Source organism: Akebia trifoliata, chromosome 2 (genome assembly GCF_017979445.1).
Source record: "Akebia trifoliata isolate Shusen 1 chromosome 2, ASM1797944v1, whole genome shotgun sequence".
NCBI classification, from domain to species: Eukaryota; Viridiplantae; Streptophyta; class Magnoliopsida; order Ranunculales; family Lardizabalaceae; genus Akebia; species Akebia trifoliata.
Window position 1 is genome coordinate 31,642,678 of NC_141376.1, and position 26,575 is coordinate 31,669,252.

General features: G+C 37.6%; 1 protein-coding gene across 3 annotated transcripts in view; it reads left to right on the forward strand.

Annotated features, from left to right (window-relative positions):
- The first annotated feature begins 9,258 nt into the window (after positions 1 to 9,258).
- The window catches only part of LOC147410153 (putative disease resistance protein RGA4), a 51,802-nt gene continuing 34,485 nt past the window's right edge, over positions 9,259 to 26,575 (forward strand). For 2 of the 3 annotated variants that reach the window (XM_086432393.1, XM_086432394.1), the window contains exon 1: positions 9,259 to 10,163. The gene's annotated coding sequence lies outside the window, so the exon portion shown is untranslated. The remainder of the gene's footprint in view (positions 10,164 to 26,575) is intronic. The other variant, XM_086432392.1, reaches the window with a different exon arrangement.

Here is a 26,575-nt window from a genome sequence, read left to right on the forward strand (position 1 = left end):
ACACAATAATTCTTGTATGGTCAAATCGAGGACTTGTGAGTTGATATATACGTGCCAAATAAAAATATATTAAATGTATAAATATTTTAAATTGTTTTTTTTTATGTTATTAAAAACAATATTTTAAAATAATAAATATAGTAAAAAATCTAGGTCAAGCATTTAATTGGACTTGTATACCCAAATAGCAGTATAACACATTAATGATATTAATTATCACACACCAAATATAAAAATACATCAGAATCTGTATGATTCTCTACTTATGCTATCACTATTATTTGGAGGAATGTAAGAAGGAACGTCAACAGCACCACTAATTTTTTTTGGGCAATTTAGTAAAACCCCCTTGTGAAATGGGTGATATTAGTGTTCCTCGTTGCAAAATGCAAGATGTGGTATACCTACCTTGACTTTCGTTGATTTGATCAAGCCATTAACAAAAACAATAAACAGTTAATAGAGATGGTGAAATATCAAAAATGCCCTTATGTGTTGAAATTATGAAAATGTCTTTCGATTAAAGCAGTTGAAATGTGTTTCGATCTATTCGTTCTAAAGATAATTACCTTCCAAACCATTTCTCATCATTTTAAACTCAATTTCACATATTTCAATCTAATATCAATGTGTTCATCCAATATCATTGCTTTCATCTCTTCTCAAAGGCATTCTTTGACCCAATACTAAGAATCTCCACATGGAAAACATTGGAAAAAAAAAAAAAAAACACTAGAGAAAAAAAATCGAGAGAAAATATGAAGACAGTTAAGAACACAAATAAGATATTTTCTTTATTTTTTTATTTTTCACAGAAACGTATGTCTTGAGGACAAAATGATTAAAAGAGCTCACATGAGAATTGAACCTCCACCAATTCCATGAACTATGAGATCTTTAATTTGTTTAATTAAAATCTATCCCAAAATCAAAATCGGATTCAAAGATATTAATGGTAGGATTTCAAAGTAATGAGTTTAAAGAATAGAGTCTTAATACTCTTGAGAACATTCAAACAATAACAAATACAAATCTTAACTACTGAGATATTGTAAAATGTACCCTAACTTCACCTTATTCAAGAAGATGAAGTTGGATTTTTTTTTAATAATCCAATGGTGTGAAATATTTCAATCCAACGATTGAGATTTGATTTGATTTTTTATTTTTTCAACTAAAACAATGACATTTTGATAATTTAAATGCTACAAGGGTAGTTTGAGTATTTAAACCATAAATCGTCAACAAAACAAACATTAATAATGATTTGACCGAGTCAACAAAAATCTAGAGGGTAGATCACATCTTGCATTTCACAGGGATAATCCTAATTTCACTTATGTTCATAAAATACATTTTTCTCTTTTTAATGAGAATTGCTATTGACACCACAACTTTTACTTATTACACTCCAATTTCTTAAATTAAGTATCACATCCCAATTAAAGATTAAAACACACTCTTCAAAATTATCAAGATTTGATTCAGATTATAATCTCAACATTACAAAATATTATAACACTCTACAAACAATTTCAATAGTTGTTTATCATTATGATTAGGCTTGTATAAAATCCTAAACCCAAAAAATAGAAGTCTAACAACAACAACAAAAAATAATTAAAAATTGAGCGAGCTTTTATTAGCACCCCAACTTTTACTTATTTTCAATAATTTACTTTTTTTCTTTATTGTTAATGGTATGTAATAAGTAAAAGTTGGGGTGCCAATGTGTAACGGCCATGTACTCTGACACCTAGAGTTTAGGTGTAGCTCGCCCCGGAGTTACCCGGGAGCACCCATGTAATACTATGTAAGGCTCGTTATGAAGCCATGTCAACCCCCATACCAGGGTATATCTGTTAGCTTAGGGTACGTGTCAGCCCCGTGCCAGGACACACTTGTTAGCTTAGTGGCATTTTCATAATAAGGGAGTATGACCGGCCTCCACTTTTGATGTTTCCTTTTATAAACCTAGGAAAGGAAAAGTATCTACCTTGTAGGAAGGGTGTCGGTGCTATCACAATTCCCGGCCTACACCCATGTTGTTGAAGCCTTGAAGCCCAGTTCCGTGGAAGTCCCACGTGTCATAGGATCATCTATTGCTTGTAACGCATCTATTATTTTTGTAACGCGTTGCACCGTGTAATTCAATATTATATCAATAAAGTTGCCTCCGGGCTTTGCCTCGTGTTGCCTTGTTTACTTGTTTGCTAGCTACGTGTGTGTAGTGTACGATCATTTTACAGGCTTACAAGTGGATTTGACTCCCTTGCGCCGCACGACCTCGCTTCGAAAGAATAGGGCCGTGACAGTTGGTATCAGAGCTACAGTTGTTTGAGCATAGTTGTATTCCCTCTAGCTCTTCCCCCGAGATTCCATTAGTTCATGCGAACAATGGCACGAGGAGCTGCTAGTACCACGGACTAACCCGTTCCAAACACACTAGCACCACGTACAAACAAGGAACGCATTGAGATATTATAGGAAAAGATAGGTATGTTATCCGGTATTGTTGATGGTATTGCACAATTAGATGGTCGCCAGAACACGCTGGAGGAAAGAACCGAGACATTCAGAGTCAGAATGACTAACCTTGAGGAAGATACCCGAGGATCCATAGTCATGTTACAGGAACAGATTACGGAGCTCACTACTAAGGTAGGTCTCTTGGTAAGAGCCGTTGGTAACGAGCGGCCTACCGGTAGTGATGCTTCTCCCTCGCTCTTGCGAGTCCCCAAGCCATGCGCCTTCAGTGGTGCCTGCGATGCGAAAGAGCTCAAGAATTTCCTGTTTGATATGGAACAGTACTTCCGTGCAGCTCGACCGGATTCAGAAGAGGTAAAAGTAACTACTGCTTCTATGTATCTTGCAGGTGACGCTAAGCTATGGTGGCGAACAAAGTACACCGAGATGGAGAGTGGCCAATGCTCCATCGATACATGGGAAGACCTCAAGAAGGAGCTGAAGAATCAGTTCCTACCCGAGAATGTGGAGTTCATTGCCCGCAGAAAGTTGAGGCAACTCCAACAGATAGGTACCGTGCACGACTACGTCAAGCAATTTTTCGCACTGATGCTTGATATCCGTGATATGTCAGAGAAAGACAAGTTGTTCTCATTTACAGAAGGGCTTAAGCCTTGGGTTTAGACAGAACTACAGAGGCAACATGTGCAAGATCTCACGACTGTAATTGTCGCAGTTGAGCGGTTGACGGACTATTCTCCCGTGGATTGGAATAGAAAGAAGGTATCCAATCAGTCAAAAGGGTACTCTTCGCAGAGTGAACGCACCAATGGGTCTTCCAAAGGTAAAAATGGAGGATCTAAACACAGTCCAAGCAGGAGATCCCAACGGGATTCCTCCCCTTCGAAGAACACAAGTACCCAATCCAACAATCACCGCAGCAAGTTTCAGTGTTATTTGTGGTGGTCCTCATAAGACATTCAATTGCCCGCAAAGAAGTAAGTTGAACGCATTGTTAGCTTCCAAGAGTGACCCTAGTCACTAGAGTTAAAGTGAGAAAAATGAGGATGAATCTTCTCACATGGGAGCTATACATCTGTTGAATGCAATGAAACAGACCTCTGAGACTCAGAAGATCCGTTAGCGTAAGGGTCTTATGTATATTGAAGTGGAGATTGGTGGTAAGACTACTCAGACAATGGTTGATACGGGAGCTACACATAGCTTCATTACCCCTACAGAGGCAAAGCGCCTCAATATCCGGCTTGAAAAGGATTCAAGCCGCATGAAAGTTGTTAACTCTAATACCACTCCTATACAAGGGTCGGCCAAGTCCGTGGTCGTCAAGATAGGTTCATGGAAGGGTAAGCTAAATCTTCTCGCAGTTCTACTCGATGAGTTCTGAGTTATCATTGAGATGGACTTTTTACGACAGAACGTGGCCGTTCCGATGCCATTTGTCAACATTTTGGGCTTGCTAGGTGAAAGTCCAAGCTTCATTCCTCTTTCTATAGGTAAAGAAGAGGGAAAGATGATCTCAGTCCTTCAATTGAAAAAAGGGTTGAAGAAAGGTGAGCAAACGTTTCTTGCTACCTTACGAGTTGAACCTGATGATCAGGACCATAGTTCAATTCCTCCATTGATAAAACAAGTTTTTACTGAATTTGATGATGTTATGCCAGAAGAGCTTCCGAAGACCCTACCGCCACGTAGGCCGATTGATCATCAAATAGAACTAGTACCTGGTGCCAAACCTCCTGCAAAGGGGCCATACGGGATGAGTCCTCTGGAACTAGCTGAGCTACGCAAGCAACTTGATGGATTTCTAGAGTCTGGATTTATCAGACCTTCGAAGGCACCTTATGGGGCGCCTGTTTTATTCCAGAAGAAGCATGATGGGTCATTGCGACTTTGTGTAGACTACCGAGCGCTGAACAAGGTTACCGTCAAGAATAAGTATCTGATTCCACTGATTGTCGATTTGTTCGATCAACTTGGGGCAGCCAAGTATTTTTCCAAGTTGGACTTGAGATTAGGGTACTATCAAATACGGGTTGCAGATGGAGATGAGCCGAAAATTACTTGTTCTACCAGGTATGGTGCTTATGAATTCTTAGTCATGCCATTCGGTCTTACGAACGCACCTGCGACATTCTACACCTTGATGAACGACCTTTTCAGATCGTACCTCGACAAGTTTGTTGTGGTATATCTTGATGATATCGTAGTATACAGTTCTACCTTAGAAGAGCACGTTCAACATTTACGCAAGGTATTCCAAGTGCTTCGCGACAATCAGTTGTATGTCAAGTTAGAGAAGTGTTTATTCGCTCAAGAGCAGATTATGTTTCTTGGCCACGTTGTGGGTAATGGACAGATTCGGATGGACATGGAGAAAGTGTAAGCTATTGATGAATGGAAAACCCCTTCACTGTCACAGAACTCAGGTCATTCCTCGGTCTTGTGAACTATAATTGACGTTTCGTCTAAGGTTATTCCAAACGGGCCGCACCTCTCACAGACCTGTTGAAGAAAGATCACACTTGGTCCTAGTCGGACAAGTGTCATGAGGCGTTTGAAGACCTCAAGCTTGCTGTTATGCAAGACCCAGTCTTAGCTCTACCCGACATCACCAAGCCGTTTGAAGTTCAGACAGATGCATCTGACTTTGTTATTGGAGGAGTGTTATTACAGATGGGCATCCACTTGTTTATGAAAGTCGGAAGCTTAATGATGCCGAGAGACGTTATATCGCACAGGAAAAAGAGTTGTTAGTCGTCATCCACTGTTTGAGAGTTTGGAGACATTATTTATTGGGGTCACAAGTTTATGTGAAGACTGATAATGTAGCCGTGAGCCATTTCTTGACTCAGAAGAAGTTGACACCAAAACAGGCTCATTGGCAAGAATTCCTCGCAGAGTTTGACTTGGCTTTGAATTACAAGCCAAGAAAGAACAATAGCGTGGCCGATGCCTTGAGTCGCAAAGCGGAGCTAGCAACACTTCAGCGACAAGTTTCTCAAGTCACCAGCACTTTACAGTAGAGAATTCATGATGGTTTGAACAGTGATCCCCAAGCTAAGACCATATTGGATATGGTGCAGAAGGGGAAAGCACGTCGTTTCTGGATTTGTGATTTGTTGTTATATACCACCAAGAGCCGCATGTTTGTTCCACGTGCGGACGGGCTAAGACGAGAATTGATGAGGGAGTGTCACGACACTCCATTGGCTGGCCATCCGGGCTGGTGTTGCACATTAACTCTCTTTTGGTGCGAGGATACTACTGGCCGAACATCCGTGATGATGTATTAGATAATGTGAGGACCTGTCTCATTTGCCAGCAAGACAAGATCGAGTGCGACAAACCAATCGGGCTGCTAGAACCACTTCCAGTCCCCCAAAGGCCTTGGGAAAGTGTTTCTATGGACTTTGTCTCAAGCTTGCCGAAAGTTGCAGAGTATGGGTCCATCCTTGTGGTTGTGGACCGTTTCTCCAAATATGCTACATTTATACCAACCTCGACAAATTGATCAGCAGAAGAAACAACGCACTTGTTCCTCAAGCATGTCATCAAGTATTGGGGTGTGCTCAAGAACATTGTCAACGACAGAGATTCAAGATTTACAGGGAAGTTCTGGACCAAATTGTTCAGATTACTTGGGTCTCAGCTTGACTTTTCGACCAGCGGACATCCTCAAATAGATGGGCAGACTGAAAGATTTAATGCCATGTTGGAGGAGTATCTCAGGCAATTTGTCACTGCCAACCAAAAGGATTGGACGAATCTACTTGATGTTGCACAGTTCTGTTTCAACCTTGAGAAGAGCTCTTCATCCAACAAGAGTCCTTTTGAACTTATTACTAGCCAACAACCTTTAACTCCTCATACTATTATTTCAGGATATCAGGGATAGTGTCCAAGGGTGTACAAGTTTGCTAAGTTTTGACAGGACAATAATGAAATTGTCAGATCTTATCTTGAAAAAACGTCACAGCGGATGAAGAAATGGGCTGATGGACATCGTCGACCAGATTGTTTCAAAGTTGGTGACTTAGTTCTACTCAAGACAGATCAGTTGAGAAGGTTCAACCGAGTACAACGAGCACACAGGGGACTACTACAGCGTTATGAAGGTCCAATGCTCATTCTCTCTCGAGTCGGCAAGGTCTCCTACAAGCTGAAGTTACCGCACTGGTTACGCAACATCCACCCTGTCTTCCATGCCCGCTGCCTCAAGCCATTCCATGCAGATCCAGCAGATCCAACACGCAGCATTCCAACATGTTCACCTTCTCGTTCAACAATCCAGTTGGAACGTGTTGTCGACAAAGTTCTCGTCGAGTATCAAGTCAGCGGCAGCACATGGAGTACTTCGTCACATGGAAAACTTGCCAGAATGTGAAGCCACCTGGGAAAGAACAGAGAACCTACAACCATTCAAGCAGAAGATTGAAGAGTTTGTCAGGGACAATGCGACGAGGACGTCTGCAGAATAAGTGGGGGAGACTATAACGGCCATGTACTCTGACACCTAGAATGTAGGTGTAGCTCGCCCCGGAGTCACCCGGGAGCACCCATGTAATACTATGTAAGGCTCGTTATGAAACCATGTCAGCCCCCGTACCAGGGCATATCTGTTAGCTTAGGGTACGTGTCAGTCCCGTGTCAGGGCACATTTGTTAGCTTAGTGGCATTTTCGTAATAAGGGAGTATGACCGGCCTCCATTTTTGATGTTTCCTTCTGGAAACCTAGGAAAGGAAAAGTATATACCTTGTAGGAAGGATGTCAGTCCTATCCCAATCACCGGCCTACACCCACGTTGTTGAAGTCTTGAAGCCCAGCTCCGTGGAAGTCCCGCGTGTCATAGGATCATCTATTGCTTATAACGCATCTATTGCTTTTGTAACGCGTTGCACCGTGTAATTCAATATTATATCAACAAAGTTGCCTCTGGGATTTGCCTCGTGTTGCCTTGTTTACTTATTTGCTAGTTACGTGTATGTGGTGTACGATCATTTTACAGGCTTGCAAGTGGATTTGACCCCCTTGCACCGCACGACCTCGCTTCGAAAGAATAGGGTCGTGATACAATGGCAGCTCTCATTTTGATTGGGTCAAATCTTTGACTAATGAGGCTCAAGAATTTGCCGTGGATCCCACCAGCTTCGCACGGTACTAGACTAACATGCATGTGGAGCTTTCCTTACCGTTGCTTTTTTTATTTCTTTTTACACAGTTATTCAATAATTGCACGGTATTGCTTTTTTTATTTCTCTCTACGCGGTTACTCAATAATTGCATGGTACTAGACTAATTAACATGCATGTGGAGCTTTCCTTACCATTGCTTTTTTTTTTTTAATTTCTTTCTACGCGGTTACTCAATAATTGCAGCTTTTGACTCTAGGCCCTTTAACAAGGAATAACCAAACAGGCTTCATTTTGATTTCTCTCTCTCCCATTTTTCTTTCAACGATTCCAATACATTTCACCTTCTTTTTTTCTCAACCAAATTACGGTGACAATACACATTCCAATTTTTTTTACAAAATCACATGTTTTAGTGTTGGAGTAATTTTTTTTTTTTAAAGTCTAAGATACAGGGGAAAATATCATTATTTCACCAAGTTAATATCAAGGACAATTATGATATTTACTAATAGTCGTTTAATCCTTAAAAAAAACAACTTATTTACTAAAATCGCATTTTTAAATAGAGTCTTGTTGGGGTAACATTGAAATTTGGGTCATGATAATGTGACTCGCTAGGTGGCATACTCAATCAACTCTCTAATAATAAGTTTGAGAACCGTAGATCTTTACGCCTCGGGATACACAGTTCTGTCACGATACACATTTTATGGGGAAGGACAGTCATATATCTCGAACTTGTCATGTCAGAGAGTCAATTGATTATGCCACCCAACGAGTCATATCATCATTGACTCTTGAAATTTACATCGTTTCACACATTTATGATGCGGAGGTGCCCACATTTTTTTTGGGGAAAATTACTTAAAGGACCTTCGTAGAGGGTTTCTTTTTTTTCTTTTTAAATAGTCCCTAAGTTTTCAGCAGTAGCTTGGCATGACATTTAGTAAGCCTTTTGTTTTAAATAGTCCCTAGACCTCATCTTCCACATTTCTCATGATTGAATGTTCTAACCGTTTGAACTCATCGTTTTCATCCAAAAATTGAATTTTTGACATCTCAATCGAGTTTTGGAGACTCCATTCCATCGGAAAGGATTTAAGAAAGAAGAATAAGTCATTTTCAAGTATTTTTTCAAATATTTTGAAGTTGTATATAAAAATCTAGGATTTTTCACTTATATTTCTTAATTTTTGGGTGAAAATCGATCAAGAATTGTTCTTTTGAGTTGAAATCATTTAAACAAGTCATTATCTCAAATTTTTAGTCAATCTTTTCATGTATTTTAGTCGGAAAAATTCGAAAATTGAAAATGGGTGGGTTTTACCAGTGCCGAGTTCACCACTATTTTTTAAAAATTGAACTCAACAATAAATAAAAAGTTGTGAATTTGATCGATAATAAATAATGGTGAGCTCGATAGTAGAAATTATCAACTCGGTACTGAATAAAAAAACGTCAAGTTCGATAATAAAAATTGTGAACTTGATAGTACCATGGATCATTAAGAAAGAAAAAGATTACTAAATGTCCTTTCAAGTTATCACACAAAACTTAGGGATTATTTAAAAAACCCCTTGTGCGAGAGTCCTTTTACGTAATTTTCCCTTTTTTCTTTCTAGCAGTTTGAGAATAATTGCAACTTTAATTTAACTCTAAGACTTCTAACCCAACCGGGCTTCATTTTGATTGGATTTCTCTCTCTATCTCCCAGCTTTCCCTCAACGACTCCAATATTTTGATTGTTCAACTACTTTACTTAGAGGCATCCACTTTCTTCCCAGAAATTTCTCAAACGCCAAAGCAGCTCTCCAACGCATTTTCTAAACCCATATCGTCGTCTCACTTCTCTCATCTTCTCTTGGTTTCACACCCGATTTCAATCTCTCTTGAGTCTCTGTTCTTCACCCTCGCAGGTGTCCTTCCCTCTCCACATAGTCCCATAGTTGCAGGCCTTTTTCACAGCCACGCCTCTCTTAACTTTATTTCTCTTCTTCTTCATCGCCTACAGCTCCTACTGTTATACAAAAAAAACAAACAAAAAAAGATTTTCTTTTCTCTCAACCCTTGCTCCACTAATCTTCAACGCACAGCCCCACCCAAAGCCCCTCTCTCTCTCTCTCTCTCTCTCTCCTTATTCGGTTGGTATAAGGTTGCTTTACTTGTCTCCCAAAGTCTCTCATTCCCATACATCTTTCAGTCCCACTCTCAGATCTCTCTCTTCGTTCCTCTTCTCTCCAATATCTCCATCTTCTTCATCACTCCAACGTCATTTCCCCCTATACCCATCGCCCATCTCACCGTCAAGACTTCTCTCAATAGTCCCAAACTTCCATCTCTATCTTTTTAATCTCAATTTCATTCTCTCTTCCATCCTTCTCATATTCAACCTACAAGAAGAAGAGAAAAAAATCAGCAAAAGGAGGGTTCCTGCAACAAAGAGCTTAGTTGAATATTTCCTCAACACACACACTCTCTCTCTCTCTCTCGAATTCATCAAGTCTGAAGAGCTTGCTATAGGCCATTGGTTTTGCAATAGAAAGGTACATGATTCATGCCTTCCTCTTGTTTGAAAGTTATGGGTTTTGCTGTGTCATTTTTGTTTTTATAATGTCATTTCTTTTGAGTTGGGGTCACTCTTCTTAAGAGCCTTGTCTCTGTATATTTGGATTTGCTATAATGAATTTAAAACGATATACATGGTAACATTAAAAATTAGTTTATTTATGATCAATACCTATCAATGAATTCGTACATTGGGCTTTTTTTTTTTTTCCTGAAGGGTGGAACGGCACCCTGTTTCATGGTTTTGTTAAAATAAAGGGTAAATTACACTTTGACCCATGTGGTATGGCATAATTCTATGTTGACCCCCTAATATTTTGATAATTGCACTTGCCTCCTCTTTCACACATGATGTTAAAATTCAACTGTTATTTTACTATTTTACCACTCTTAATTTATTTATTATTATTTTTAATTTTAAAACTATAAAAATACCCCTATTTAAGCATTTTTTTTTTTGATAAATAGCATTATACTCATGAAAAAAACAGAACTAGGCTAGTCGAGATGACTAACCTAGCAGGACCTTACATCAGATGCTATCCACTAGAAATACACAATATCCCATCCCAATTATAGATAAAATCCTCGAAGAAGATCCCCCTAAATTCTTTGAAAACTTTGGACCAATAAAACAAAAGACCCAAGATGGAAATAATCGTTTCTGTGCCATCATTTTGCTTTCCCTTAAAAATACGGTCATTTCTCTCCCGCCACACCCCCCAACATATTGCGAATGGTGTAATACTCCATAGCAACCTCTTCACGCCACCAAACGAAGAACCACTTGACAACCAACATGTGAAGATGTCCTTTATTGTTTTGGGCAAGCAAGTTAACAATCCAAACAACTTAAAGAAATGTACCCAAATTCCATATGTGAAATTGCAATGAAGGAGAAGGTGATCCGAAGATTCTCCATTGTTCATACATAGGACACAACAGCTTGTCCCATACCACCCACGCCGCATCAAAAAATCCGTCGTTTGGATCCTTCCTAATGAAGCTGTCCATGTGAAAAACACGACCTTACTTGGCACGTTTGTGCCCCAAATTGATGCGTAAAGGAAGGAATTATCACCATCATAATACAAGGAATGGTAAAAAGACTGTACCGAGAACCTACCATCCTTACTTGCCATCCACACTCTCTCATCCTCCCTTCCCCTACGGAGCTCAATGCACGAAGCTACATCGATTACTCTTCCAACTTCAACCAAATCCAAACCATCGAGACCCATTCTAAAACCAAAGTCCCAAGCCCACTCGCTGTCTACTAATCTTCGGAAAGATGTGATAGGGAAGCCTTTTTTTTTCAGAAATAGAATACAAAGAAGGAAACACCTCCATAAGGGGCTGATTACTGCACCAAATATCCTCCCAAAATCTTACTTTGTTCCCTTGACCCACTATAAATTTAAGTCTGGACTTGAACAGAGAAATGGTCTTCATGATGCCTTTCCACATCCCACAGCCGTGAGGGTGTCTAGTTGGACCACTCTCCCAGCCCGTTCGCCTAGCACCGTATTTTCCTTCAATGACTTGTCTCCACAAACTGTTGCTATCAGACCCAAACTTCCATAACCACTTCCCTTTCAAAGCCAAATTCATTATCCCGAGTCTTCTAATCCCAAGACCACCTTTTTTCTTGTTCGAGCAAACCTGTTTCCAATTAACTAAATGATGCTTCCTGTCCCCGTCCCTGTCATGCCATAAAAAGTTACGAAACAACTTATCTAACCTTAGCTCTACACTGCGGGGCAAAGATAATACAGATAGAAATAAACTGGAATACTAGATAGGACGCTTTTAATCAAAGTCAATTTGCCTCCCTTGGAAAGGTAATTTGCTTGGCAAATCGCAAGTTTTCTTTGGATTCTCTCTACTATCGGCTCCCAAATCGACACCATCCTATATGGGGTCCCGAACAGAATCCCCAAATAAGAGGAGGGCAGGCTACCCACTTGCCATCCCAACGAGGCCGCAAGTAAGGAAACACACCTGACCAAGCCGACCGGAAGTACCTTGCTTTTTCTCATATTAACTGGGATGCCTGACACTGCTTCAAAGCAACATAATAGTCCACCTAATCTTCTTGTTTGCTCCATGGAATCCTCTAAGAAGACTAGTGTATCATCTGCAAATTGAAGATGAGAAACAGTAACATTGCCTGCTCCTACTGAAAATCCCGTAAAAAGGCCATTCGCCACCCCTCTCTCCATCATCTTCCCGAGAGCTTCTGTCACAATGATAAACAAAAAGGGGGATAGAGGATCCCCTTGCCTGAGACCTCTAATGCTCTTAAGAAACCACGGGGCGTCCCATTCACCAAAATCGAGAAGGATGGAGAAGACACACACATCATAATCCAAGAAATTCATCTTCTACCAAAACCCATTTTTCCCAACATGTATTCCAAAAATTGCCAGTTGACGTGGTCATAAGCTTTCTCAAGATCTACTTTACAAACCACCCCCGCTTTACCAGACTTCAATCTAGAATCAACACATTCGTTTGCTATTAAGACCCCATCCAGAATCTGTCTCCCCTTAATGAATGCACTCTGATTATGACTTATCAATCCTTGAATGACGCCTTTCAATCTTTTTGCAAGGAGACTCGTGATGATTTTGTAACTAGTGTTTACCAAACTAATGGGCCTCAGATCCTTGATATCTTCTGTCCCTACCACTTTAGGGATTAAAGCGATGAAAGTACAGTTTGAACCGGGGTCAATCACTCCGTCTCTGCAAAACTCTTCTATGACCGCAATGAAGTCTCTATTGATGGTCTCCCAACATGTTTTGTAGAATTCTACAGGAAATCCGTCCGGCCCGGGTACTTTATCGCTCTTCATGCTTGAGATGACCCCCCAAATCTCCTCTTCTTCAATCGGTCTTTCCAACCAATCACGTTGCAACTCAGTGACTCTATCAAACTGTAATAAATCTGGTTTTGGTCTGATATAGTTTTGATCTGATAAGCATTCACAAGTAAACCCATTTTTCATAGGGATATTTTTTGTTAATAAAAAAGAGAGTCTGTGATACTTTAAATGGAAAATTTCACTTGGTCGACGTGGCAAGTGCACAGAATCATAGATCTTTTTTTTTTTCAAGATACACAATGAAAAAGAACTACGATTCTGTGCACTTGCCAAGTTGACCAAATACAAACCAAATGAAAATTTTGAGTCAGATTATCATTAGTCTATTAAAAAAAGCACTTTTAAAAAGGGTAAAACGATCTTTATAAAAAGAAAAAAAAAATCAACTTTTAACTGTTTGGGTGATGGAAACTAGATAGAAGGGGGTAAGTGAACCTATTAGATAACTATAGGTGAGTTAAGTGCAATTATTGAAATGTTAGGGTGTCGACATAGAATTATTTCCAATCATAAGGATGAAAGTGTAATTTACCCTAAACTAAATAAATAAATAGAAGAATAGAAAACACAGAACATGGTCCTTTCCTGTTGGTTTGAATAAAGGAAATGATGTTGGAGTGCAACCATCCATTATTAATATGCAACTAGTCGGGCCTTTATAATAATAATTCATGGTGGATCCCAACAGCTTTAAAGAAGTGAGGTCTTTAGTTTTTCTTGATTATTGAGACTGCATAATTCATGGTAGATCCCACCAGCATCAATTCTAGAGTGTTCTTTTGATCTTTTTGCCTTTTTCTTTACGACCATGGGCATCAATCTTTCAGCAAGTGGGGTTTTCAGCTTTTCTTGAACCAGCTTTGGAAAAGTTAGCCTCTCCGAGTAAATAATAGTTTAGATCGCTGTGGGATGTTGAGGAAGAGTTGGACAAAGTGTTTTGATCTCTTTCTCTCTCCTTCACCCTCACAACTGTTGTTCCCTCCAAATTTGTTTTGAACTTCCTCCCCATCTGATGTAGTGTTACATCGCAATAAGTCCAAGTGGGACCATGGATCCGGACGAGCGATAGATTCTGAATAATTCGAGGAGACCTACTCTTGAATAGAAACGTCGAAGTCTTGAAGATCCATAGCAAGCTATGGACTTTCCATTTTTAGGGTTGATTACTTCGTTTACCCTATGTTTTTGTTATTTTAGGAAAGTTTCGTTTTGTTAATAACTTTAGTTATAGAAGTCAAAATCACGCACCGTCGATTATCTCTTATTTCTAAGGTCAAGTAGTATTTATTTCCATTCCTAAGTCATTTTTAGTATTTTTAGTAATTTTTCTATTTTAGCTATTTTCATATTCTTATAGAAATAAGACTTTATATATATATATGGGAAATGTTCAACACCCTAAGCTTTACCCTACACTTTAACAAACATGTTTTGTCCTACATGGGTTAGAAGTTTTGGAATGGGCTGATTTTGGTGAGGATGATCTCTATGATTGGAAGATCATCTTCACCAAAAATTAGCCCATTCCAAAATTTTTAGCCCCATGTTTAAAAGTTGAAAAATTGAGGACTATCCATTTTTTGTAAACCATTTTTTATGGGGTTAGAAGTTTTGAAATGGGCTGATTTTTGGTGAGGATGATCTCCTCACCATAGAGATCATCCTCATAAAAAATCAGCTCATTCCAAAACTTCTAACCCATGTAGGACAAAACACGTTTGTTAAAGTGTAGGGTAAAGCTTAGGGTGGGGAACGGGACCCTATATATATATAGGATTAGGATCCGTATACACATAAAGCTACAACGTGTTTTGTCTTATATGGGCAAAAATGTTTAGAGATCATCATCGCCAAAAATCAGCCTATTATGAAACTTCTAACCCCATGTCTACAAGTTGAAAAATTTTAGACCATCCAATTTTTGTAAACCATTTTTGATGGGGTTAGAAGTTTTGGAATGAGATGGTTTTTTGCAAGGATGATCCCCTCACCATAGATATCATCCTTACAAAAAATCAGCCCATTTCAAACCTTTTTAACCATATAAGACAAAAATGTTGTAGCTTTATGAGTAGCTTTATGTGTCTACGGAACCCGACCCATATATATATTACTCCAATATGGGGGAATATCTTTGATTAATAAAATTTATGATTTTTAGAGAGTTTTCTCTTTATTTTCCATTGCTTGGTATTTTGTGTGAAACAACAAATTTTTGATGCTCAATTGTTCGGTATCCTGTTGAGAATCAACGAACCAATTAGAAGATTGTTCCTTACGCCACGTCATGTAGACTACAAAGAATCGGAAGAAATTAAGACAAAGAAACAAGTTTCATAGAAAATCACTAAGGAAATGTTTGATTGCACAACAAACTCTTAAGAAAAATAGTTTGTCGTGGATAATTATAATTTGTCGATATTTGAGTGCTAAAAATTTGAAAAAACGGGGGAATCGATTTGCCCACACACAAGAGTTGCCACCAATATTTTCTCAACCCCCCCTAATCAGAAAATGATTTGCCATGACATTAGAATTTAGATCTCAGGTATGTCCTCATTTTAAGCGTTTAAATCAGTTAACATAATCAAGGTCATTTTGGTTAAAACACAATTAAGTGTCAATGGGTCAGTTCTAGTTCGATTCCTAAGAACTTAGAACCATAACCATTATATTTAGTTTGGTTTCGGTTATTATCAGTTCTAGGTTTGGTTCCAAATATTTTAGAACTGGAACCGCCAAAAATCACGAGCACCCATAGGTTCCGATTCTCAAGAATCGATGAGAAAAGAAGTATTTCAAATCATTATAAAAGAAAATTCCTTTCAAAAAATTAATATATTATCAACAAAATTATTGACTTAGTTATAATTTGTTATACTAATGATACAAATTAATGAATTTTTTCAAAGATAAAAATTTATATTTGTTAAAAGTTATAAATTTTTAGAAAAGTAACTCATTTTTAGTTCCAATCGTTAATTTAGATGAAAAATTGAAGAATTTTATATAACATGCATTTATTTTGAAATAAAAAATACCTTAAATCATCTATATTATGGAAAGAAATGACAAAATAAATCGGTGGTACCTGTGGGTACCCATTGGATAGAACCTAGCGGTTCATATTGGTTCGGTTCCATTTTTGACCAAGCTCTAATCGGTTCCTATAAAAAGGGATCCGGAACCGGGTTCGATGATTTCAATTAAATGTCTCCCTTCTTTTATATTATAATCTTAAAAGCAATTCCTTTAATCATTATTTTAAATTATAAATAAACCCCTTTAATAGTTTCATACATGTATGACTCATTCCACCTACTCTTTTAATTTTTTTTTTCTTTTTTTTATTTACTAACTGAGTAAGCTTTCAATCTTAATAAGGTCGTTGAGCTCAGTTGGATTACCAAATTGGCAATTCAACACCACAATCCTCTAGATTTGATGGAAAATCTAAGATCCTAAAGGAAAAAATAATAATAATTTGGACTTGATCCAAGGTTTTGAAAATAAATGGCTATTGAACTCCTAAATTTACAATTATAATTTAACAATGAAAAATTGCATTTTTGATGTTTTTATTTTTCTTAAAGTTCAAATAATTTTGTCATCTTCATCCCGGTGGCATCGGATTTTGTTTTTGGACGCTACAAGTTGTGCTCAATGACCCTAAGTTTGATTTGAATTCTTGCTACGTTAGTAAGGTTAGACTTACTAAAAAAAGAAAAAGAAACCAAGGGAGAAAAACTTATACACCCAATTTAAATGTAATAGTATGATAGGATTTTTCGCATGATTTTCCAAGATGTACTCAAACAGTGAAAAAGGATTTACCTGTGCATAATTTGCTGGGCAAATGATTTGCCAAGTAAATATTTTCTCTTTAATCAAACACACCCTAAATCCCAAAGAAGGGTTACAAACTTTGGAGTCCCTAGACTCAACAAAAACATAATTCTGAAATCTAATAAGTCTGCTTTATGCTACCCTCCTATACCCCTGTTATAGGCTCTCAAACCCATCTCCCCCAACAACTTGTGATAAATATAAGTATTGTCCCAATAGAGATGCTCATTTTTCATGCAACCAACTCACACTTATCATTCCCATGTAATTATGATTTAGTCCCCAACCAACAAATTTGACTTTTCCTTCTAGCTTTGAAGGCCACCACTTGAGGCACAATTAGGGTAGCATGACCTTGATCCCATTCGCACTACATCATCCTCGCCTAAAAAAAAACTTGCCCTCGAATTTGGACTAAGGTCGTTATAGTACTTGGACAAATCGCAAATGTCGAAAGTAGGATGTGTGCAAATATCAGGAGGGAGATCAACCACAAAGAAGTAATCATTGATCTTTTGTTGGATCTTGCATGGCCCGATTTTCTTACTCTTTAACTTGTCATATGCTCCAACTAGAAATCTTTTTTTTCGTAGATATACCCATACAAGGTTTCTGACATTGAAGAGAACAATTTTTTGATGTTTGTCAGCATTTTCCTTGTACTTAGCATGTTGGGTTCTAACTTCTTTATGAAGTCTTGAAGAGTTTTGAGGGTTGATTATGCCAGGTTCGTTGCTTCATTTTTTTTTTTTTTTTTTTTACTTTGAAGTTATCTGGTAGAAGAATAAAATCCAAATAATGGGTTGGGGTATACCTAGATGTTTTCAAAAGGACTTCTTCTTGTAGAGCGATTAACCAAAGAGTTATATGTGAACTCTATTTGAGGCAAAGTTACATCCCACTACTTTGGCTTTTTCCTCGCTAAAAAACTCATTAAATTCTCCAAAGTCTATTTCACAATTTTTGTTTGACCATGATTTTATGGGTGATACATGTACATATGTAAGGTTCAATAGATTTTGACCTCATCTGTGTGGGTTTAGGAGTCGTCACATTTCATAGAGTTAAGATGTGAATGGACGTCATAAACAAATGTTTTGAAATTCATTTTTCAAGTACATAGTGACTCAAATCTGATCTTTACCTAGAGGTAAAGGGCAAGGAGGTTCGATTGAAAGACAATGAGGGTGTTAGGCACCTTGTCTCACCCACAAAATTGGTGGTTACTAAAAGATGATCAAAAGTGAAGTGTGAAAGATCTTTTTAGATTTATTTTTAAATTAGAGGAGATGGAAGAAGTTAAGAATCACGTGGACTAGTTCGGCCAACAGATACTTAAAAATGAGCCAATAAACAAACTAAAGAGCAGAAGTTGTGCTTGATGAAAATTTATGTGAGCTTGAGGTTTTGGTGAAAATCTAAGTAGATTTCACTTCTTTGAACCTCAAGCATGATCCATATGAATATGTACTCCCTTTGGAGTATATTTTTGTTGGTTGAACGCTACATATATGTCCATGAGTTGGACAAATCCTTATGCGAGTTTATATCTTATGCATGGAAATGTGTCCTTTATGAACTATTTTTGTTGGTTTAGAGTTTAAAGATAAATCTCGGTAGATTTATACTTTTGACTCACAACTATTTTGAAAAATAAAAGAAGTGGTGTGTGTATCGTTGAAAGCGCCCTCGATCCGCGGGGTGCGCGGATCCGCTTTTGACCCTTGAGGTTTGGGAGTCGCCACCTAGTTATTACGGTCTAGGAACCGATCAATGACTCTAAACGGATAAAAACTAATCTAAACTAAAAACAAAAAACTGAATTCGGGGATCAAGTTACGGGATTGGAAGGTGTTAGGCACCAACCCCGCCCGGCCAAAGCCGGCGGTCTCTACTAAATTCCCAAGTAAATTACATTGCTAAAACCTAGATAAGAAAATAAATAAAAATAAAAGGTTTACCTTTCCGATGGCAAGGACTTGGTTCCCTCAGATCTGACAAAAAGAACTCCTTGTACCGTGCTCCCTTGCTTCGTTCTGCTTTCGGATTTGACTTCGGATCTCCGAGGCAAGGTATCTCCTTGTTTTTTGAATCTGAACTCTTCAAGTTCGTTGCGGATTTGGGGATGTTTTTAGAAGGCTTTTGGGTGTTTTCTAGACTAAAATTGAAGGAGGGATGTTAGCTAAGGAGTTGGGGCTCCAAAACTAGGGTTTATGGGGGGCTAGGGGAGCTTCTAGACCTACTTCTCTTAGGGTTTATAATTTGATACGAAAATAGGGTGTGAGCACCTCTATTTATAGATGTTTTAGGGGTTGATTTGGATAGAGTTAGTGTTTAATTAGAGATCTTTTAATTAGAGTTGTGTTTTTGACTTGTTTTAGGTAGAATTGATTTTAGGTAGAATTGTATTTTAATTAGAATTGTTTTAGGTAGAATTGTGTTTTAATTCAAATTGTTTTAGGTAGAATTATTTTTAAGTTAGAACTCTATTAGATAGAGTTATTATTTAATTAGAATTCTATTATGACTTTTGGTCTTATTTGATTGACTTTTAATGTTTTGACTTTAGTCTTAATTGATTGACTTGACTTCAGTCTTGCTTAATTGACTTTAATTTTGACTTCAGTCTCACTTGATTGACTTTAATACCTTGACTTTAGTCTTGCTTGATTTACTTTTAATTTTTGGAGAAGGCCCCTTTCATTATTTCTTTAATTCTTTGGACCCCCAAATGAGGGGTTCTTAAAGAAATATCTCACGAACCCTCAACAATTTTGCCTGAGAACCCGATTGATCGATTTTTTAGGTTCAAAATTTTAAATTAATTTCATTAATGTTTCACTTTAATATTTTTAAATTTATTTATTAATTTCGAATTTTTAATTATTAAAAATTGTGAAATTACCGTTTTGCCCCCGGAGAGGACTTTTCACGTTTCAAGTCGGTTTTTAATGTTCCAGGATGTTTTAGAATCGATTTTTCGTAAGGAATTCAATGGAAATATTAGTTTTTGTTATTTATGAAGTTTCTTTGTGTGAAATGGTTGTGAACTTTACGAGGGGCATTTTTGTAATTTTGTCAAATTCTGTTAAAATTGGTGAAATGATTTATTTGGTTCCGATTTGTTATTTTATGTGTTCGAGAGAGTTTTCCTAAGCGTAACGTAGGCTCTAGGGTTGTTTTGAGGTTAGGGATATTTTGGTAATTTGGTAATTTTTAGTGATTTTTATCGTGAAATTTCTTTCTGGTCTGCAAGATGATGATTTCTATGTTTCTGGGGTCGTATTTTCCTAGCGTAGCGTAATTTCTAAGGTTTTGTCAGTTCGAGATACCTCATCCGGATTTCTGAAACATATCTGGTAACAAAATAAAGCATTGGAATACACATCCATCATTGGGAATCATTGCAATCGGGTTGACGAGTTGATTAATCAGGCGGATGCAAAAATGGGGTGTCTACAGATGCCCCTCTTTGGCAGAGGGTTGAAGCAAACTAGATAGCAAATCTATTTTGGTAGATAGTGCGATATCTGAATGCCAAAGCTAGTGACAGTTCATTTTGCAGCCTGATTTAGCAATTCGTCAGGGTGTTCGGATCCTTGAGCGTAAAACTCTTCCCGAACTAAAAGGTTGTCAGGTCCTCGAGCTTGAACTCTCACTGACGATGTCAGATCCTCGAATTTTAGAAGATTCTCCCTGACTGATGCAAAAGTGCACGTGTGTGCAATGGTGTGATGCTATGTGAAACTAAGTAAAAATGTGCCAGGTCCTAGAGATCTTCTCTCACTGACAATAATGATTCAAAATTGAGATGCACTTATGCAACGAAAACAATCATAGCAAGGTTTAACAAAGGTAATTGGAGTTATAACATTGTAGGAACTTCGTTAAATCCTATTTGAAATTCTTTTTAGAGTTCGAAAAAGTTTGAGTCTCATTTATCGGACTGGAGCCTATTGTAGCCAAGCTTCTCAGGCTAAGGAACTTAAATAATCCTATTAATTCAATATGATTTCAAACAAAGCTGGAGTCTCGTTTCTCGGACTCTGGCTAAGGTTTGCAGGAACTTAAACAATCCTATTAAAATTGAAGTCTCGTTTCTCGGACTCGAACTAAGGTTAATAGGCACTTCAAAAAGCCTATGATTCAAAACGTTGGAGTCTCATTTCTCGGACTCGAACTTAGGTTTATAGGCACTTCAAAAAGCCTATATATTATTCAAAAAGTTGGAGTCTCGTTTCTCGGACTTGAACTTAGGTTTGTAGGCACTTCAAAAAGCCTATTCATTCTATGATTCAAAAATTGGAGTCTCGTTTCTCGGACTCGAACTTAGGTTTGTAGGCACTTCAAAAAGCCTATTCATTCTATGATTCAAAAAGTTGGAGTCTCGTTTCTCTGGACTCGAACTTAGGTTTGTAGGCACTTCAAAAAGCCTATTCATTCTATGATTCAAAAGTTGGAGTCTCGTTTCTCGGACTCGAACTTAGGTTTGTAGGCACTTCAAAAAGCCTATTCATTCTATGATTCAACAAGTTGGAGTCTCGTTTCTCGGACTCGAACTTAGGTTTGTAGGCACTTCAACAAGCCCATTCATTCTATGATTCAAAAAGTTGGAGTCTCGTTTCTCGGACTCGAACTTAGGTTTGTAGGCACTTCAAAAAGCCTATTCATTCTATGATTCAAAACGTTGGAGTCTCGTTTCTCGGACTCGAACTTAGGTTCGTAGGCACTTCAAAAAGCCTATTCATTCTATGATTCAACAAGTTGGAGTCTCGTTTCTCGGACTCGAACTTAGGTTTGTAGGCACTTCAAAAAGCCTATTCATTCTATGATTCAACAAGTTGGAGTCTCGTTTCTCGGACTCGAACTTAGGTTTGTAGGCACTTCAAAAAGCCTATTCATTCTATGATTCAAAAGTTGGAGTCTCGTTTCTCGGACTCGAACTTAGGTTTATAGGCACTTCAACAAGCCCATTCATTCTATGATTCAAAAAGTTGGAGTCTCGTTTCTCGGACTCGAACTTACTAAGCCAGATTTATAGAACTTAAACAATCCTATTAATTGATTATATGATTCAAAATCGAGCTCAAAGTTTGAAAGATCAGGCCTTTATTGGCTTATCATGCATCTGGATTCGTAATTATCATTGGTTTTCACCGGACTTTTAAGCTTTTGTATGATTTTCTTTTTATCATGTGATTAAGAACAAAAACTTTGGAATTAAATGACCTAAAAAATGCCCCTAGTTTCAAGGTTGGCTTTAATTGGGACTTGACTACGAGACTGATGGAATGGATTACGCTTGAAAAATATGGACTCTGATGTATGATAGATAGATAGAAGAACTGACATTCTCTTAAATTTAAGACTCTTAAGATTATCATATGTGCAATAAAGAATTGATCATTTTCTTTCGAATTTCTTTTTAAAAATGCTTGAGCTGGACTTAAAAAATCTTGATAAATATTAAAATAAAAGATCTTCCTCTTCAAAGTGGTTGATGATTCTACATCTTCCATTAGCGAACACTTGAACAAGTAAACATACTTTTGAAGATCCTACAATGTTCAAGATGACTTCTGATTTTTTCGACTTCAATATTGTCTTTGTCGGATGTGAGCTCTTGGCTAAAAGACAAATACCGTGGCTTGAATGGTTCTGTAGTTTCTGTACAAGCTTCCTTCTGAATTTTTCTTCTTGACGGGACATTTCCTCCCATTTGATGATGCCCTAATTTTTGCCTAGATCGCCTCTTCAGGTTTTCAATCTAGCGGGCTTTGCTCTTTCTTTTTCTGATGATACCTTGATTTTTGCCTAGGTCGCATTTTCAGGTTTTCAACCTAGCAGGCTTTCTTTTTTATGGTTATGCCCTAAATTTTGCCTAAGCCGCCATTTCAGGTTTTCGACTTAGCGGGCTTCTCTTTTTTTCTTGATGATCTTGTGTAACCAAATCGACAATTTCTCAGTTTCCTGCACCTTAACCGAGTCAATTAGCCTTCAGGAGGACTTAATAGGTGGGCTTAGGATATGGTTTAGAAAGAAAAGATATAAGGCTCAACTTTCCAAAATGCCCCTAGTTTGATATTCTCTCTTTTCTATCAATTATTTTGATTTTTTTCTAAATGCCCCTAGTTTGGCATTCTTTTCTTTTTGTCAATTCTTTGATTCTTTTTTCTAATGCCCTTAGTTTGGCATTCTTTTCTTTTGAACATTTCAATAGTAGATTTTTCTTTTGGATGACACTTTCCTTAAGAGAATACATTTTTCTTTTAATGACCGGGCCTGAAGTAACTTCTCAGGTTGCCTACGTACCCCAAATATTTCTTTTTTTCCTTTTGGGATCAGGTCAAAACGTAGTTCATACTAAGATTCCCTCCCAAGGTTGGTTGGTGTGATTTAGAAAGAAACAGGCTATTTGATTTTTTTAGAGGCTGCAAGGGGCTAAAGAAGATTATCTTTTTCTTGGTAAGACAGGAAAATGGTTCGACCAATGAAGGCCTCATTTTGTGAAATACTAATCGATTTAGTCAAGGTTTTAGAAACTCAATGTCTTGATTGCTCTATCGAGTAAGGTCTTCTTTTGAAAATGAGTCTTCAATCCTCTTCTGAGAATGAATAATCTTCAGTCTTTTTCTGATAAAGAGAAATCTTTAGTCTTCTTTTACAAAGTTGAGTGTGATTGACTTCTTTGTATTTGACGTTGACTTGTTCAACATTTTCCAAACTTCAAAAAAATCTTATATTCTTTTGCGAATGAGAACTCTTCTTCCTTTTGAGTGAGAAACATGGTAGATCCACTTGTAAGTCTTAGCATCTTTGTTGATGCTTTCAGCTATATCATCTTTGACCGATAATCTTTGACTTTGAAATCACTCTTGACTTGATCTATGTTTTTGTGTAATATCATCCATATATCCTTATGAGATCATGCAAGAAATATTGTTGAATTTCTCAAGTAAGTTTACTATTCTCTCATGTTCTCTTGAGGATAATGTATATCACCAATTTGCACTTCTTGAGTGTACTCTTTAATTCTAATATTTATCAAATTTGGTTAGTGAACTTTAAGTCATTTCTCATGTTAGATATTATGCTCAAATCATTATTACACGTATGATAATCAGAAGCTTCTATATTTTATTGGAATTGAAAAACATTGATTGACAAACTCGACTACTGGATTTAAAGACTGACAAAAACTGGATTGAATCTCAAAGAAAATCAGGGACAATTATCTACAAAGAGAGAAGGTCCTTCTGGGTGGATGGACTACTTGGACTTAACACTGATACTTTGACTAGATAACTCTTTTGACGGATCCAAAATAACACAGATGAGGATTTAGAACATTTAGGGGCACCTAAGATTAATCATTGACTTCTGAATGTTTTCACTCTTAACCACATGATTAAAATTTTGATATAAATTAGCCCTCTGGCGGAAAATCGAATCCAAATGCACCATAAGTCTATAGTGACCAAGAAGAAAGTGAGAAAGGTTAGATGCGGGTCTACCCCTGATTGGGATTGAACCTTTGATCAGATAAATTAATTTGATCTTAAGATCGAATCTTTCTAGATAAAGTGGTCTGGATCTTTAAAAGTGAAACCAATTAGTCCAACTGATTTGGTATCGATCAGTTTGATCCATTTGTCCATTGGGTCAACTGGTTTAAGTGGTTCAAATTAATCGGTACATTTCACCGATTGGGTCGGACCGATTTGCGGTTTTGTTGATTATTCTGGATCGGTCTGCCCACCTACCTGTTGGTTGGATTGAATAAAGCAACCCGGGAACACCCATAGTCAGTTCGGGTCGTGACCTACAAGGAAGGTTTCTAGACTCTAAGCTTACTACGTGCAATGCATTTTATCTGGCCACCCTTACCCAAAACACCTATATATACCTCTCGATACGTGGTGACTTGGTTTGATATACCGTATAGGTGATAATCTAAAACCTCAACTCACTTCTCTGAAGCCAAAAACAGCCAGTTTGATCTCCAGTTGAGAGGTGGCGCACAATGCTGAGCAAGGGCCCACTTAAATACCTCTCTCTAGAATAGACGTAGTCTATCCCCCTCGTACAGTAGGGTTACAGCGGGGCAAGATCTTGCTTAGGAACCGGTTTTGACCAAGAAGTGCAATTGATATACTGAGATTATCTTTTTATACCTACGGGTACGAGACAAGAGTTGTAGCTTTCATAAATGGTTTGGCATCCCACGAGGGGACCGACCACGTATAGTACTACGTTGGCATCGGGACATGTGACTGTGTGGCTTACAATAGGACAAAGGCTCAGGTTGCCCCAGCCTGGGTGCATCAATATATCTCTCAGAATCACCTGATCAGACGGTATTAATGCCCCCAGTTTGATATACCCTAAGGTACGTGACTGGAGTTGTGGGTTTCATGAATGACGTCGCATCTCCGAAGAGACCGGGCCACGCACTAGTGCCACGTTGGCTAAATGGGACGTGTAAGTGCTCAAAACAGTAAACGTGCATGTGGTGTGTGCAAAACAGGGTGGGGTGTGCCCGGGACCTTTTTCAAACAAATGGGCCCATGGATCCAATCAAACCAATCATACTTAATCAAAACCAAAATCATTCAAATCATATGAATATTCAATTAAGATCACATTATTCCCATCACATAAGCACATTAACATTACGATCAACATCAATCATGTATTTCAAGCAAGATCATGGTAAATTAATCAATAAATATAGCATATGATAATGATCAAACAAACATTGCAATAGGCATAATTTTTATAATTTTTAAGGTCCGATCAATGATCACTTTTGGGTGATCCAAAATAAATCGAGATTCCAATTGATGATAGAATGACAATGGTTGAGATGAGCTCACTCTCAAGAACATTAATTGTGCCAACATTAGATAAATTCAGATTTTCTGTGAATTAGGAAAATACAATCTGAACTTGCATCGATGATATCTAAGGCTCCCGATAACGAAATCGAGTGAAATCAAGTTCTAAATTAATCTACTCGATGAGATCTACATTTTATTAATAGGTGCCTAGACTTAATTCTCACCAGAATGTTCTGTAAAAAAGTTTTAACGTTGCTGTCCCAACTTTCATTCAGAAATAATTCCAGATTTACAGATTGAACTTGCATCGATGATATCTAAGGTTTCCGATAATGAAACTGAGTGAACTTAGATTCTAAATTAATCTACTCGACGAGATCTACGTTTTATTAAGAGGTTCCCAGACTTAATTCTCACTAGAATATTCTGTAAGAAAGTTTTAACGTTGTTGTCCCAACTTTCATTCAGAAATAATTTCAGATTTACAGATTGAGCTTGCATCGATGATATCTAAGGCTTCTGATAATGAAATTGAGTGAACTCAAATTCTAAATTAATCTACTCGACGAGATCTACGTTTTATTAATAGGTTCCCAGACTTAATTCTCACTAGAATATTCTGTAAAAAAGTTTTAAAGTTTCTGTCCCAACTTTCATTCAGAAATAATTCCAGATTTACAGATTGAACTTGCATCGATGATATCTAAGGCTTCCGATAACGAAATTGAGTAAACTCAGATTCTAAATTAATCTACTCGACGAGATCTATATTTTATTAAGAGGTTCCCAGACTTAATTCTCGCTAGAATATTCTCTA